The 17,490-nt window shown below is 47.8% G+C and overlaps 1 long non-coding RNA gene across 1 annotated transcript; it reads left to right on the top strand.

Moving 5' to 3' along the window:
- The first annotated feature begins 5,437 nt into the window (after positions 1–5,437).
- On the top strand, positions 5,438–8,332 carry LOC310647741. The gene is made up of 3 exons (XR_014493923.1): positions 5,438–6,652; positions 6,994–7,333; positions 7,755–8,332. It is a non-coding gene; the product is annotated as an uncharacterized lncRNA (long non-coding RNA).
- Positions 8,333–17,490: the final 9,158 nt, after the last annotated feature.

Genomic DNA, 17,490 nt, shown 5'->3' with positions numbered 1-17,490 from the left:
TTGTGAGCTGTAATTTAGGGCCAGCCATTGCTCTACTATCCCCTTCGGAGGATGAGCTGTGTTCCAAAAGAAACCCGGGGCCCAGCCTCTCTGGGCTGCAGGGCTCCCGAGGGCCGGCAGGTGGCGTTAACAGCCATCCTTTGCTGCCCCCTGATGGCCGGTGGGGCAGTTGCCGCTCAGCTGTACTTCATCTGCAGGGCCGGGAAAGTCCGTGCCCCCCCACCGCCCCTCGCAGGAAAGACCTCAGTGGGTCCCTCAAACATCTCGTCCCACGCCTCGGTTTACAGCCATCCAGCCTTGAACGGGGTAGCAGCGGGAAGAGGACCCACTAGAGCTGCGCTGCACTATTGGTTGCTCTAATCTATACGTTCTTTCACATGGGATGAGTCACGCTTCTTGACGTGGAAGAGGCCTACGAGGAGAAACGCTGGTGGGCGCCATTTTGGTGCTGGGCGGAAGCGATGGAGGCTGCGGGCGCCCTCTTTACAGAAGGCGGAAGGAAAAGTAAGTTAGCACTGTCGCCTTCTGTGCAGCTGACGGAACAGAGCGAGAGTGCGCGCTCCCTCTGCAGGGAAAAGCTGGGAAAGGGAAGGAAGGAACAGGGCGATGGCTTGGAAGGATGCCCCTTTTAGGACGATCCAGCCAAATACTGTCCAAGCGGCCTCAGGAATTCTGGGAGTTGAAGTCATAAAAGGTCCATCATTGCTCACTTCTGACCTGGGAAAGCCCTAAACAAGAACCCAGCAGGACCAGAGGCTCTGTTCACAAGACTTCTTTCCCCACTCCTCGGTTTGCACATCCAGACCCCTAGCATTGTTCAACAGGCTCTTTGGAGGCCAACTTAACCTGGCATAAGACTAGCCAAACTGAGCATGTTGTGGAAATGTGAGGGCTTCCCTTGCCATTGAGTCTTATTGCAAGGACTCGCCCGGACAGTGTCCATCAGGGAACCTTCTCCAGCCAGGTGTCTCTCACTCTGTCCCTGGACATGTCTGGCTGACTTGAGAAGTAAAGCTTGTTTACACGTAGTTGGCACTTGGATGGGGCAGCACCAGGAAATGCAAGAGAAGCTGTCTAGCACTGGAAAGTTAAAAAAAGAACCAGCTCAGTCTCTATTGCTGTGCATAAATTCCCTTGAAAGGGCTTGTGAAGATACGGACTGTAGGGTTTGACACGAGTATGGTTTCTGTGCTCAGTTGACTAATGGCTGATCTGGGAAAAGGTTAATTGAGGTCCAGCCTCTTTAGCACCTCGAGCACGACAGGGACTGGAATTGGAAAGGCAGCGATGGCCCATTGCTTACATGTTGCCCCCCAAGAGAGCTGCAACCACCTCCCCTCTCGAACAGCATCACCCAGAGATTTCTGTGCCTCACCCAACAAATGTTCCACACATCTTTGAGGAGGAGGCTTTGCTCCTGGACTGGGGGGGTCAGGCAGGTGGTTTGAGCCAGAGGGAGCTATGATGTGCAATGCAATAAGGTGTACTCCTTCTTTCCTTTTTTGTTCTTCTCTTTTGTAAGGCACTCATAGTCATTGGGAGTTGGGCTGCTCTCCAAATAAGTCATTCCGAAATAAATGGGCACCTCCCCCAATCCCTTCCGCTTGGATACCTCAGAGGATCCCTTTGAAACATCCCTGATGGAACTTGGTTTCTATCTCAGGCATGCAGGACAAGATCTGCCCCCCCCTCCACTCTTTCTTCCGGGTTTGATGCTTCAGCTGCTGAAGATGGAATGAGTTCCTGGGAAGAGTTCAGAGCTGAGGTTGGTTATTAGTGAAGGAAAATTCAAAGTCAAATTTAGAACAGAGCTGGAAGGGACCTTGGAGATCTCCTAGTCCACCCCCGCCCCCCTCAAGCAGGAGACCCAATATACCATTTCAGACAACTGGCTGTCCAATCTCTTCTTAAAAAACCCACAGGGATGAAACACCCACATGCCACAGATTGTGTGTGCTCAGGAAGTTTCTCCTTAATTCCAGGTTGCTTCTCTCTTGTTTCAGTTTCTGTTCTGGTGCTTTGGAAAAAGCCCTCAAATATTGGAAACTGTCAAGTCCCCCCTTAGTCCTTCTTTTCTCCAAACCCTGCCACCGTTTTTCATTTGTTTTAGTCTCCCGAAAACCCCCGAAGAAATACATTTGGGAAAAGCATCATTGGCATACAAATATTTAAAGTCCAAGAATACAGGTAATTGCAGATCCTCCTATTTCCCCACGTGCGCGAAGAGGTTCCAGTGTGAATGCAGAGCGAGGGAAAGGAGAGGCAGAACTTCTGAAGAGCAGAACCCGCGGGGGGAGCCTGGCCCGAGCCCCCCCCCCCGGAGGAAGAGCCCCCCAACCCCCCCGCCCTGCCCAGGGAGAGACCCCGGAGGAGGAGGGAGAGAGGGGAGGAGACGCAGCCCGGGAGGCCCGTCAGCTCCGCCGGCCTGGATGCGGTGGGGGGGAGAAGACGGGACCCCAAAGGTCAAGGGGAGCCCCTCGCCTCAGCCCCCCCTTGCCAAAGCGAAACTCCGCTACTGCGCAGGCGCGCTCTGGCTGATTGAACGGAAGGATGCCGAATGGTCGCTCTGGCGATGACGGCGATTGGCGGGAGGACTCCTCGGGGCGGTCCATTCCAAGAAAACAGGAAGAGCTACCGGTAACAGGAAACAGGCCTGGCAGCGAAGTCCCGCCTCTACTTCCGGAAAGGAAAAGAACTGAGGCACCGAATTGATTCGTCCGCGGACGGGCTCGGACCCAGGTAGGGCGCAAGGGATGCCGGGAGTCGCAATCCGAGAGGCTCTCTGGAGGAGAAGGGAGGGCGAGGCCTGGTCTGGCGGGACGGGCGTTGGGAGGGAGGTCTGGCCGGAAAGTCTCACTGAGCGGCTGAGGCTTCGGCCTTCCGGTCGGGGCTGGGACTCCCCTCTGGAGAAGGGACGAAGCCGTGACCCGCCTCTCTCCCTTCGCCCCTGCAGGAGTTCGTGCGAGCCCGGCGGAGGAAGGAAGGAGGCCCCGCGGAGCAGCCCCTGGAGGAGACGGCGGGGAAGGCGCGGAAGGGATGAGCCGACGGGGACTCCGCGAAAGGAGCCCGCCTGGAGGGCGAAGCGGGGAGCGGGAAACGGGCGGAGAAAAGAAATACCAGTGCACAGAATGTGGAAGTTCCTTCAAAACGAATGAAAACCTGGAAAACCACCTTAGAATCCACACTGGGGAGAAACCATTTAAATGCCTGGAGTGTGGAAAAAGCTTCAGTCAGAGTGGAACCCTTTATGCCCATCAAAGGATCCACACGGGAGAAAAACCCTACAAATGCCTGGAATGTGGGAAAACCTTCAGTTTAAGCGGAAACCTTTACGCCCATCAAAGGATCCACACGGGAGAAAAACCATTTAAATGCCTCGAATGCGGAAAGGCCTTCAGGCTCAGTGGAAACCTTTACATACATAAAAGAATCCACACTGGAGTAAAACCATATAGATGCCTGGAGTGTGGGGAAAACTTTATTGTGAGTGGGCACCTCCTTCGACACCAAAGAATCCATGCCGGGGAAAAGCTGCATAAATGCCGGGAATGTGGAAAGACCTTTAGTGAGAGGGAAAACCTTTGTAAACATCAAAGGATCCACTCGAGAGGAAAAGTCCATAAATGCCTGGAATGTGGAAAGACCTTCAGTCAGAGGAGAAGCCTTTCTAATCATCAGAGAGTTCACACTAGAGAAAAAGAATATAAATGCCTGGAGTGTGGAAAGAGCTTCAGTCAAAGGGGACACCTTTATAGACATCAAAGAATCCACTCAGGGGAGAAACCGTACAAATGTCTGGAGTGTGGGAAAACCTTTACTGAAAACGCCCATCTCCGTCAACATCAAAGAATCCACACAGGAGAGAAGCCATATGAGTGCCTGGATTGTGGAAAGAGATTCCGTCAAAATGGGAGCCTTTACATGCATCAAAGAATTCACACAGGAAAGAAACCATATAAATGCTTAGAGTGTGGAAAGAGCTTTACGGATGGCGGACACCTCAGTCAACATCAAAGAATCCACACAGGAGAGAAACCATATGAATGCCTGGAGTGTGGAAAAACTTTCAGTCGGGCAGAGCACCTCAGTCGGCACGAAAGAATTCACACAGGACAGAAACCATATAAATGTGTGAAGTGTGGAAAGAGTTTCAGTCACCAGGCAAGCCTTCATACACATCAAAGAATCCACTCGGGAGAAAAACCCTTTAAATGCCTGAAGTGTGGAAAATGCTTTACTCAGGGTGGACATCTCTGTCAACATCAAAGGATTCACACGGGAGAGAAACCCTACAAATGCCTGGAGTGTGGAAAGAGCTTCAGTCAGCAAGGAAACTATTATACCCATCAAAGAATCCATTCAGGTGAGAAGTCCTATAAATGCTTGGCATTGGCAGGAAATTTACTCAGAGTGGACACCTTCATCAACTTCAAAGAGTTCGCACAAGAGTAAAACTCTGTACATGCCTGGAGTGCAGAAAGAGCTTCAGTGACAATGTAGGCCTGAGTAAATATTATGGACCTCGCCCGGAGAAGAAAGTTTACATTTGTACAGATTGAAAAATCCTTCAAAAGAAGTGGAATTCTCCCCAAACCATCCAAGAATCTACACAGAAGCAAAGCCATAGAAATGGACAGATGAATGATTTGCCCCATCCAGTTGTTTTCCGATTCTTAAGGGCGGTGCTCATCTGTGTTTCTTCGCCAAGAGACCCAGCGTGCAGAGACATACTCTCCCACCAAAGTGTTACCTGTTTATCGGCTTTCATTTGCATGTTTTCAAATGGCTAATTGGGCAGAAGCTGGGGCTCGTCCCATCACGCATCTCTTGTCAAGCACCAGGAAAAAACGGAGATCCAGACAGTTCAAATGTGTATAAAAAATTATCATAAACTTAAGCTCTCTACAAGAATCTGCATTACTAACCATCAAGGGAAATTAACGGGAGTTAAGAATAGAAAGGAATTCAAGGTGGGCTGGAGTTAGATCTCTTGTGGGTGCGAAGGGACTCACGACCGATGAAGCATTTGGCCCCTCCCTCGACCTAAGCCTGGTCATCTACAGCTCTTGGGTCTTGAACCTGGGCTGTCAGCTTTCCAGCTGACAAGCTCAAAGTCTTTAACTGCTGAGCCATTGCATCCCCTTATAGAGTGTTGTTACAATGCTTCTGTACCCAGCAGTGTCAGTGCAGCACTGGATGTAATGCACAAAGGTTTTGTTTTTAAGGCTAAGAAACTCCTTGAATATTCATCACAGATCTAATTACCATCCAGTAAAACCCAGATGTAGATACTTACCCTTCATTACCATCTCAACCTGTGTGTTTCAACTTGTGTGCATAATGTATTATCAGCCCGAGTATCAGCCATCTTAACTCTCCGAACCGGGTCATTTTACTATTTCCTTTCTTGCTACAGTTTAATGATTGTGCTATTTTGAGTTGCTTCATAATTTAATGTGAATGACGTCACAAATTATTTTTCTCTGATCACTCATAGTTTCTTACAAATTGATCCACATCTTGCAAATACTGCAAGGAGTGCATATACCTGTTCAATTATGGATACTTATCCTCACAAATTTGTGGTGCTATATTTTATATATTACTCAGCAAGCCAGAACAGATTTTTTTTCAGTAGCTGAGGCACATGCAAGTTAGATCTCTTGTGGGTGCAAAGGTACTCATGACTTATGACACATTTGACCCCCTCGGGCTCAGCCTGGTCGTCTACAGTTCTTGAGTCTCGAACCCGGGCTGTCATCTCTCCAAGCTCAGTCTTTAACCACTGAGTCATCCCGCCCCATTATAGATAAGAGTGTTGCTACAATGCTTCAATACCCAGCAAAGTCAATGCAACCCTAGAGATGTAGTGCACAAAGGTTTATTAAAGGCTAAGAAACTCCTTGAATGTTTATCATAAATCTAATTACCATCCAATAAGGTCCTTTTTCAAGAGGCGACTAGACTTTCTTGTTTTCCTTTGAAGATGTTTCGCTTCTTCATCTCTGAACAGCCTCCCACTCACCATCTCTCGCAATTCCCAGCAGTCCCCGTGCTCTACTTGCAGCCGGTTCCTGCAGCAGTGAAGCACCATGCTCCTTCAGTCAGAGCTGAAGAAGCTCCTTGGATGAGAAGCAAAACGTCTTCAAAGAAATTCAAAGTCCAATTGCCTCTTGCGACAATGACAACTGAGAATCCCCATAGACATTTGCCCTTCATTGCCATCTCAACCAGTGTGTTTCAACTTGAGCGCATAATGTATTATCAACCCAAGCATTAGGAAGCACACTTCTGAACGGGACCATTTTACTATTTCCTTTATTGCTACGGTTTACTGATTGTACCATTTTATTTTGCTTGGTAGTTTAATTTTAATGACATTAATGGGGGACCACGAGGAAATGCAAGAGATGCTGTGTAGCACTGGAAAGTTAAAAAAAAAAGAACCAGCTCAGTCTGTATTGCTATTCAGAAAATACCTTGAAGGTGCTTGCGAAGATACGGACTGTAGGGTGTGACGTGAGGATGGTTTCTGTGCTCAGTTGACTAATGGCTGATCTGGGAAAAGATTAATTGAGGTCCAGCCGCTTTAGCACCTGCGCTGGGGTTCTGCAGGTGGTTTGAGCAAGAGAGCGTTTTGCTGTGCAATGCAGTAAGTGTTTTGCCCTGATGTACACGTTCTTTCCCCTTTTATTTTTATCTTTTCTAAGCCACCCAGCCATTGGGAGGTGGGCTGCTCTCTAAATTTAATAAAAAAAGTCATTCCTAAATAACTGGGCACCTCCCCCAAATTCCCTGCCCTTGGATATCCCAGAGAACCACTTTGAAAAATCCCCGAGTGGATGCTGGCTTCTCTTTCAGGGACAATTCCAAGGTGGCAAATCATCATAGTGAAATCCTCGGGGCGCAACAACCATCCTGTGGGCTGGTTCTCTGACTTAGGGGAAAAAGTGAGCATAATGTCCTTTGCCCCCCCCCTTTTGTCTTCTTCAGGGTTTGATGCTTGAGCTGCTGAAGCTGAAATGAGTTCCTGGGAACAGTTCAGAGCTGACATTGGTGGTTACTGAAGGCAAATTCAAGTTTAGAATAGATCTGGAAGGGACCCGAGAGGTCTCCCAGTCCAGCTCCCTACTCCAGCAGGAGCCCCTATAGACCAGGCATGTCTAAGTGACGACCCACGGGCCGGATGCGTCACACCAAAACCGCGCCCACCCCACTGCTGGCAATGGGGAAAAAGTCCCAACAGGCCTTTAACTATCTTAGTTGCTGTTCTTTGCACTTTTTCCAATGTCTCAGCAGCTGGGTGATTACAGATGCCCATTGAAATGGACAGGTAAGTTGGGGGCAGGGGAGAATTAACTTGCAAATGTGCTGGCAAATAAACAGGTGTGTTGATTTGCCAGTCAGCTGTAGGAAGAAAATGAGATAACTGCCAACCCAGATAACTGCCAACCCGGGGCCCAGCTAGCAGCTGTATCAGGAGCCCCCTCCAAAGGAGGGGTGGATAGGAGGAAAATGTGTGCCTGTGCGGCAGCTTGAGCATCAGGGTGCCAAAAGGCCAACAAAGGTAAAAAAAAAACATGTATGAAGGGTAGAAGCGTTGGAGTTTCTGCAGTTTTGCAAAGGGGTCCTGGGGAGAGAAGGGGCCAGAGAGGAGAAGCTGGGTCTGGGCAGGGAGGGGCTGGGGATGCCGCCAGAGGGGAGGGGGCTGACTGACCCAACCCTCTTTGCTGCCCCTGTGATGCTTTTTGCAGTTATCCTTCCTGACAGCTTGACAGTAGTCCCAGTCCCAGCACTCAGGGATTGGATTCGGAAGCTGGCAGAGGTGCTGCAACAGATCCCAGGAACCGACTCAGAGCTCTCTCGATGGCAGTGCTAGGAACACCTAAGATCCTGCGCAGAAACTTCAATCTCTGGCCTGCGATGGAAGTCAGGATTGAGGAAGAGACACACCTGCCACCCTCGGGGCGTGGATGGATTCTTCTCTCAAAGGAAGCTCCCAAAGGGGTAGCAGCATTAGCTCTTATACAGCACCCCAAATGTACTCCAGTCCGAAGCACCCTGAGAGGCTGGGGAAGATGGTCCTTAAGGCCAATTTATGGCGGGGCTCCTTCATCCTCCCCACTTTCCCCCTTCCCCTTTGGTAGGGCAGAACAGGAGAGAGAAAAACTGAAGAAAAACATTTGAGAAAAGCATGAGCTGAATATAAATATTTAAAGTCAAACAATACATATAAACAATGCATATAAACAATACAATAAATTAAATGGGATATAATCTTATGCAGAATTGACTTGGGAGACCGGTGTGTGGTGTAGTTGGTTCACATAGTGTGGTGGGATGGGGGGTTTGTTGTCACTGTGTGTTGGGGGGAGAGACCACAGGGGGAGGCTCAGCTAATCTCAATGTACACATGTTGTACTTTGACAATAAAGGTTTATTTATTTATATTTATTTATTTATATTTCCTTTTCCCCCACATGCGCGAAGACGTTCCGGTGTGAATGCAGAGTGAGGGGAATGAGAGGCAGAAACTCTGAACAGCAAAACCCCGAGAAAGCCAGGATCGTCCACGAGATCAGAATCACAGAAGTAGAAGGGACCTTGTAAATAATAACAATAATAGAGTTGGAAGGGATGTGGGAGGTCATCTAGTCCAACCCGCTGCTCAGGCAGGAGACCCTATACCAGACATGTCAAACACAAGGCCCGGGGGCCAGATCCGGCCTGTGGTTTCATGGGGCCCGCGAAGCCATCCTGGAAACAGTGAGGGAATGCCTCCCACTAGCCTTGGCCCTGACCCAGAGACCCTCAGATCTGTCCCACTCCTGCCCAGGCCCCCCATAGGCACCCTTGATGCCAACGATGTAGAGCTGGCCATGCCCACCCAGTAGGCCATACGCACTCTAGCCACACCCACCCAGTAGGCCACACCCACCCAGCCCTCAATGAAATTGACTTTGACACCCCATGCCCTAGACCAGGGGTAGGCAACCTTGGCTCTTTTATGACTCGTGGACTTCAACTCCCAGAATTCCTGAGCCAGCACGGCTCAGTTTGGAAACCTCTCCCTTTTCCCTCAGCATAGATGGCTCAGGAATTCTGGGAGTTGAAGTCCACGAGTCATAAAAGAGCCAAGGTTGCCTACCCCTGCCCTAGACCATTTCAGACAAATGACTCTTCTTTAAAAGCTCCAGTGTTGGAGCATTCACAGCTTCTGGGGGCAGGTCGTCCCGCTGGTTTATTGCCCTCCCTGTCAGGAAATCCCTCCTTCCTCCCTGGCTGCTTCCCTCCCCCTCGGTTTCCCTTCGTCGCTGCTTCTCCGGCCTTGGGGGGGGGGGCTTTGGGGAAGAGCCCGGCTCCCTCCTCCTCCTCCTCGGGGCGCCCCCCAGATACGGGAAGGCTGCTCTCCCGCCTCCCCCGCCCTTCTCCCCATCGGCTCCCACCCCCGCGCGGGAGGGGGGCCGCGGGGGGGGCCTGGCCGGAGCCCCCAGGGAGGAAGAAGGGAGGGAGCGCCCCCCCAACTCCCCACCCCGCCCTGCCTGGGGAGAGACGCAGCCCGGGAGGCCCGTCAGCTCCGCCAGCCTGGAGGCGGGGGGGGGGAAGGAGAGACGGGACCCCAAAGCTCAAAGGGAGCCGCTCCCCCTCCCCACTTTGCCGAAAACAACCTCTCGCTACTGCGCAGGCGCGCTCTGGCTGATCGAACGAAAGGAAGGCGCAGATTGGTGGCTCGGGAGAGGACGGCGATTGGCAGGAGGACTCCTCGGGGCGGTCCTTTCAAGGAAAGAGGAAAAGCTACCGATAACAGGAAAAGGATTCTCAGCCAAGTCCCGCCTCCGCTTCCGGAAACGAATAGAAGCGAGGCACCTAATTGATTCGGCCCGCGGACGGGCTGGGAGGCAGGCAGGGCGCAGGGGGAGGGGGGCAGCCCGAGGCCTGGTCTGGCGGGACGGGCGTTGGGAGGGAGGTCTGGCCGGAAAGTCTCTCTGAGAGGCCGAGGCTTCGGCCTTCCTCCACGGGCGGGGCTGGGACTCCCCTCCGTGGAAGGGACGAAGCCGTGACCCGCCTCTCCCCCTTCTCCCCTGCAGGAGTTCGGGCGAGCCCGGCGGAGGAAGGAAGGAAGGAGGCCCCGCGGAGCAGCCCCGGGAGGAGACGGCGGGCAAGGCGCGGAAGGGATGAGCCGAAGGGGACTCCGCGAAAGGAGGCCGCCTGGAGGGCGAAGCGGGGAGCGGGAAACGGGTGGAGACCCCGAGACGGGCCTGGAGGGCGGAGGGTCCCTCAGAAGAGGCGGGAAACTCAGGAAACGAGACAGAATTCAGGAGGGAGGAAAGAAATATCAGTGCCCGGAATGTGGAAAATCCTCCAAATCAAATGAAGCTCTTAAAAACCATCGAAGGATCCACACTGGAGTGAGACCGTATGAATGCCCGGAGTGTGGAAAGACCTTCAGTCTGAGTGGAAACCTTTATAAACATCAAAGGATCCACTCAGGAGAAAAACCACATAAATGCCTGGAGTGTGGAAAGAGCTTCAGTCAGAGGGGACACCTTTATACACATCAAAGGATCCACTCAGGAGAAAAACCACATAAATGCCTGGAGTGTGGAAAGAGCTTCAGTGACAGGAGTAGCCTGTATAAACATCAAAGGACCCACACAGGAGAGAAACCACATAAATGCCTGGAGTGTGGAAAGAGCTTCAGTCAGAGGGGACACCTTTATAGACATCAAAGGACCCACACAGGAGAGAAACCACATAAATGCTTGGAGTGTGGAAAGAACTTCAGTCAGCCAGGACACCTTTATAAACATCAAAGCATCCACTTAGAGAAAAAACTGCATAAATATCAGTGCCCGGAATGTGGAAAATCCTCCAAATCAAATGAACCTCTTAAAAATCATCTAAGAATCCACACTGGAGAAAAACCATATAAATGCCCTGACTGTGGAAAGAGCTTCACTCATAGGGGAAACCTTCATAATCATCAAAGAATTCACACTGGAGAAAAACCATTTAAATGCCTGGAGTGTGGAAGGAGCTTCAGTCAGAGGGGAAGCCTTCATAATCATCAAAGAATTCACACTGGAGAAAAACCACATAAATGCCTGGAGTGTGGAAAGAGCTTCAGTCGGAGGGGAAGCCTTTATACACATCAAAGGACCCACATAGGAGAGAAACCACATAAATGCCTGGAGTGTGGAAGGAGCTTCAGTGAGAGGGGACACCTTTATAGACATCTAAGAATCCACACAGGAGAGAAACCACATAAATGCCTGGAGTGTGGAAAGAGCTTCAGTCAGAGGAGCAGCCTTTATGTACATCAAAGGACCCACACAGGAGAGAAACCACATAAATGCCTGGAGTGTGGAAAGAGCTTCAGTGACAGGAGTAGCCTGTATAAACATCAAAGGACCCACACAGGAGAGAAACCACATAAATGCCTGGAGTGTGGAAAGAGCTTCATTGAGAGGAGACACCTTTATAGACATCTAAGAATCCACACAGGAGAGAAACCACATAAATACCTGGAGTGTGGAAAGACCTTCGCTCATAATGTCACCCTTTATAGACATAAAAGAATCCACACTGGAGAAAAACCGTATAAATGCCTGTAGTGTGGAAAGATCTTCACTCAGAATGGCACTCTTTATAGACATCAAAGGACCCACACAGGAGAGAACCCATTTAAATGCCTGGAGTGCGGAAAGAGCTTTAGTCAGAGGGGACACCTTTATAGTCATCAAAGAATTCACATTGGACTAGGAGTGCATATTGCAGCCTCAAATGTAAAATTGTATAAGAATAATTATGAAACACTATGGTTGAAGGTACAAAGGGACTTAAATAATTTGAAAAAATTACAATTATCACTACTGGGAAGAATTGCAGTTGTTAAAATGAATGTTCTACCAAAGTTCCTCTTTCTGTTTCAGATGATACCTATACTGAAAAAGGATGCCAACCTTGATCAATGGCAGAAGGGTATTAACAAATTTATCTGGGCGGGGAAAAAACCAAGAGTTAAATTCAAGATTTTACAGGATGCCAGGGAAAGAGGGGGACTCAAGGCGCCGAATTTGAAATTGTACTATGATGCGGCTGCTTTGACCTGGGTTAGTGATTGGCTTAATTTAACTAACAAGAGAATACTTCATCTTGAGGGATGGGATTTGGTATATGGATGGCATGCATACTTGCTTTATGATAAGAAGGTAGACAGGGCTTTTAAATCCCATATTCTTAGAAGTGCTTTACTGCGTGTCTGGAAAAAGTACTATAATAAGTTAAATTATAAAATACCGATTTGGGGAATTCCTGGACACGCGATAGAGGGTGTATCTATGGGAGTAAGTATGGATATGGTTTCTTATAAGGAACTACTCAAATTGCAAGGGAATGATTGGCAACTTAAATCAGCAGAGGAGTTAAGACAAGAAAACATAATTTACTCTTGGTTTCAATATACCCAATTGAAAGCTAGGTGGAAGTCAGATCAAAAGGTTGGTATCACAATTACAGATCAAAATTTAGTAAAGCAAATTAGAGATTCAAAATGTGCACATATAAAGAGGATATATAATGCTTTAATTGAATTGGATTCGGAAACCGAATTGGTTAAAGATTGCATGGTAAAGTGGGCACAAAATATTCAGGAACCAATCTCGTTGGACACCTGGGAGATAATTTGGGTTAGAAATGTTAAATTTACCCAGGCTCAAAATTTAAGAGAAAAATTTTACAAAATGTTTTATAGATGGCATCTGGATCCCAAGAAGTTGTCCAACATGTATCCTAATCTGCAGTCTAAGTGTTGGAGGTGTGGTAGCTTAGAAGCTACCTATTTCCACATGTGGTGGACTTGTAGAAACATAAAAGCCTTCTGGATTAAAATTTGGTGGAACATTCAAAAGATTTTTAAGAGGAAGATAAAGTTTTCCCCGCAATTGTTCTTACTGGGTATTGTTGTAAGTTGTGATGTCAAAGAGACTAATCTGATGTTGAATACGATAACGGCAGCACGGTTACTGGTGGGACAATATTGGAAGAAGGACAATCTACCCACGGTAGAAGAATGGGTGTTTAAAGTTTCTAATCTTGCAGAAATGTCCAAGATTTCTGCTTATTTAAAGGATCACTCACAGGAGAGATATATTTCAGTTTGGAGGAGATGGATAAATTATATTGAAAACAAATATGGGACCAAAAAGTTCCATTTAGCTTATGAGTAGAATTTAGTGGGATATTGTTATTGTTAGTAGTTATGCTAAGAGAGAGTTAAAGCGCAGTACGAATTTGGTTGATTGTATATTGTGTAACTTTTTATTTAGAATATGATTGTTGTAACCATAATCCTGTATTTAGCTCTGGGAAGTGGGGGGGGAAGTGGGGGGGTTGGGGTGGGAGGGATTTGGGGATATATTGTAAAATATTGTAAAACTCTTTAATAAAAAAAAAAGAATTCACATTGGAGAAAAACCGTATAAATGCCTGGAGTGTGAAAAGACCTTCACTCAGAATGGCAATCTTTATAGACATCAAAGGACCCACAAAGGATAGAAACCACATAAAGGCCTGGAGTGTGGAAGGTGCTTCAATAAGAGGGGGCACCTTGATACACATGAAACTATCCACTCGGGAGACAAACCCTAGACAAGCGTTTATACATATCAAACACTCAAGTCACGAGAGAAATCATCAGTGTCTGGGTGTGGAAAGAGATTGTATGAGAAGTGAAGTCTTCATAAGCATCGATCCACTTGGGAGAAAAACCATACTTTGAGTGTGGAAAGAGCTTTATTGTTAACGAACATCTCCGTGGACATTAAAGGATACAGTACATATGGGGAAAAAGCACTAAATATGCCTGAGTGTGCAGACCCTCAGTCACAACGGTGCCATTAAAATAACAATAGCATTTAGACTTATCTGCCACCCCATAGTGCTTTACAGTGCTGTCTGGCAGATTTACAAGGTAACCATTATTTGCATATTGCCCGCAACAATCTTGGTCTCATTTTACACCCTTAGAAGGATGGAAGGCTGAGACGACGCTGAGCGCTGTCAGAATAGAACTCCAGGCTGTGAACAGTCTTCCTGCAATACTGCACTTTTAATAACTGGGCCACCAGAACTTAAAATGCGATTGATGAAATGCAAAAGGGCTTCTCAAGGGCTAAGAAGCTGCTTGAATATTTATCACAGACCTAATTACAGCTCAGGGACACGGTGGCTCGGTTAGGATGCTGAGCTTGTCAATCAGAAGGTCGACAGTTTGGCTGGTCGAATCCTGAGTGCGTGAGTGCCTGTTACTCGTCCCAGCTTCTGCCCACCTAGCAGTTCGAAAGCACATAAAAATGCAAGTAGAAAATAGGGAACAGCGTTCTGTGTGCCTTTGGCGTCCAGTCATGCCGGCCACATGACCACGGAGACGTCCTTGGAAAAGCGCTGGCTCTTCGGCTTTGAAATGGAGATGAGCACCGCCCCCTAGAGTTGGAAACGACTAGCAGGCATGTGCAGGGGAACCTTTACCTTTAATTACAGCTCAGTAAGAAAGGTGTGAACTCTTACCTTTCATTGCCATCTCAATCTTTGTCAACATGAGTGTATACTGTATTCTCAGCCCAAACATTCAAGGTGTAAGTAAACTTATGTACAGCACCATTTTATTGTTCCCTTTATTGCTACACTCTATTTAATGATTCTGCTATTCTGTGATGCCAAATAGTGGAATTTGAATAATATTACACACTTTTTCAAGGGGTATGTAATTTTACTCATTAGCTGCACACCCATGAATTTGATGCTGGTAACTATCTCCACAGGTGAATCATTAATGCAGAGAAAAGGGTGGCTGTTCCTGCCTTTTCTGAAATCGACAATGATTTCTATGGTTTTTCTGGTATTTAAAACTAGGCTGTTTTCCTTACACCAGTTCACCAACCCCTCAACCTCCTTGCGGTAACTCATTTTCATCATGACTAAGGCCCGCTACTGTTGTATCATCTGTGAACTTCACAATATGGTTGGTGGCAAACCTAGCACCACCGTCATGGGTCAACGGGGTGAACAGCAGCAGACTTAGGAGGCAGCCCTGTGGATAACCTGTGCTCAAGAAAATGATACTAGACGTATTTGTTCCAACTCGCACATATTGGGGCCTGTTGGTAAGAAAGTCAAGAATCCAGTTACATAAAGTGTTTCAGCCTAAAAGGCCCAGTTAATCTACTAGATGCTTGGGAATGATTGTGTTAAATGCCGAACTGAAATTGTGTGGTTGAAAATGCACCTCATTTGACTCGTGATACTTTTCCCCTTGTGAAGATTCTTTTAATGCAATGCACATTTCAATGGTTATGCTTAATATTATGGGATGTTATTGCCTATATGTGGAATAACTGAGCAGGATGATTTCTTCCGTTCAATTAAGTCTTGTTTTGTACTTTTTCTAATATATGGCATATAAAATGAAACCAGATTCTGTGTCCTGGATGCCCTCTTTTCATTGAGGGAAATCTTTTTGTTATAAGTCTAATAAATTGCCTTTAAATCATCATCCCACTCAATTCCTAATTGAAGCAAATGTGCCATGGCTCAATCTAGGTCTAATTTGGCCTTCATTGTTGTGGGTGTGAAAGAACGGCTCCATCTCATTTTTGATATAATCTATATGGGTTTTCCAAATGTCAGCATCATGTAAAGCCATCCCCAGATATATGAAACTCTTGTAAATTGGATGCTGTCTATGGTCTCCTTGTCTTCAAGGCTTTTTAGCAGAAACAAGAGACTTTGTAAAGCCAACAAAGCTCCGTGAGATACTATCCATATCCTCAGCATACAGGAAGAAGGGTCCACAGATTGAGGCAGATGTAAGTAGGAGACGATGAAATGAGCTGTCAAGGAGTTGAGATACAACTTAAAGAGGGTGGAGGTCTAAATACAGCCCTGTGAGACTTTTCTGAAGAGGTACCAGGTTGGTTAGCACATTTGGTACAAATGCTGAATGAGAAAAAGTAACATGCCTTTATATTGTATTCTCCACATTACCAAGATTTCAAGTGGAATCAAATGTAGGCTTAAAATCTACAAAGGCCACTTGCAGTGATTTTGTCCATACTATTTATTTAGAATAATGTTAAGTCATAAATCAAAATTTACACCCAATGCATTATGAAACAATAAATTGTCCATGCCATTTAATTGCATCAGTTTCAACAGATATCACAGTAAATTGAAATTATTTGAAAAAAAGTACCCCTAAATACTTTTAGCTGCAATAAGAGGATTCGACCATTCACCTTGTCTTTCTCTGATTCTCCTATACAGAATTTGAGGGGCCCAAAGTAGGCACAGTATTTATGATGCAGGTTGAGCAAGCAGAACCAACCAGAACAATTCTCAGCCTCTATTTCATGGCCCTGATCTGAATTCTTAGGAGAGGACAGTTTCTGGCTCCTTCTCCTCCTTCAGGAAGGGATTCAGCTGCATCCAGGATGGCCCAGAAAAGGGGCAGCTGAGAGGGTTGCTGTAACTCGAGCAGGAAGGCTGGTCTTGGACAACAGGAAAAGCCCTGGAAATCCAGCCCTTCTCAACACTGCCACAATTAGCACATGTGAATGTGGTTTTTGTACCCTAGGGAGGAAGTTGTGTTCTGTGAACGGAAACAAGATGTGCTGAACTATAAACTGGCAATTTCTTGCCATTCAGCCTCTGGAATGCCTTCGCCAGCCTACCTGAGCAGGTTGTTGTGAGCTGTAATCTAGGGCCAGCCATTGCTCTACTATCCCCTTCGGAGGATGAGCTGTGTTCCAAAAGAAACCCGGGGCCGAGCCTCTCTGGGCTGCAGGGCTCCCAAGGGCCAGCAGGTGGCGTTAACAGCCATCCTTTGCTGCCCCCTGATGGCGGGTGGGGCAGTTGCCGCTCAGCTGTACTTCATCTGCAGGGCCGAGAAAGTCCGTGCCCCCCCACCGCCCCTCGCAGGAAAGACCTCAGTGGGTCCCTCAAACATCTCGTCCCACGCCTCGGTTTACAGCCCTCCAGCCTTGAACGGGGTAGCAGCGGGAAGAAGACCCACTAGAGCTGCGCTGCACTATTGGTTGCTCTAATACACAGGTCTGCAACCCGCGGCTCCGGAGCCGCATGTGGCTCTTTCAGCCGTCTCCTGCGGCTCCCAGTCCTCTGCCATGTGCAGTCCCAAAAAACAAAAGTGGGACTAAAAAAGTTCAACCAATCAATTCAAATATGCAGGGTAGGTGCATATCTCGCCTTGGCTCCACTCTTCAGTCAAACCCTGTTCTGTGCATGTGCGCATGTACGCACATGTGAACACATTTTTTGCGGCTCCCAGTTTTTCCTTTTGTGAGGGAACCGGTTCCGAGTGGCTCTTTCACTGTTTCAGGTTGCTGACCCCTGCTCTAATATATACGTTCTTTCACATGGGTTGAGTCGCGCTTCTTGACGTGGAAGAGGCCTACAAGGAGAAACGCTGGAGGG

The sequence above is a fragment of the Vipera ursinii genome (assembly GCF_947247035.1).
Source record: "Vipera ursinii genome assembly, chromosome: 16".
NCBI classification, from domain to species: Eukaryota; Metazoa; Chordata; class Lepidosauria; order Squamata; family Viperidae; genus Vipera; species Vipera ursinii.
This window is presented reverse-complemented; position numbering and strand designations above follow the sequence as displayed.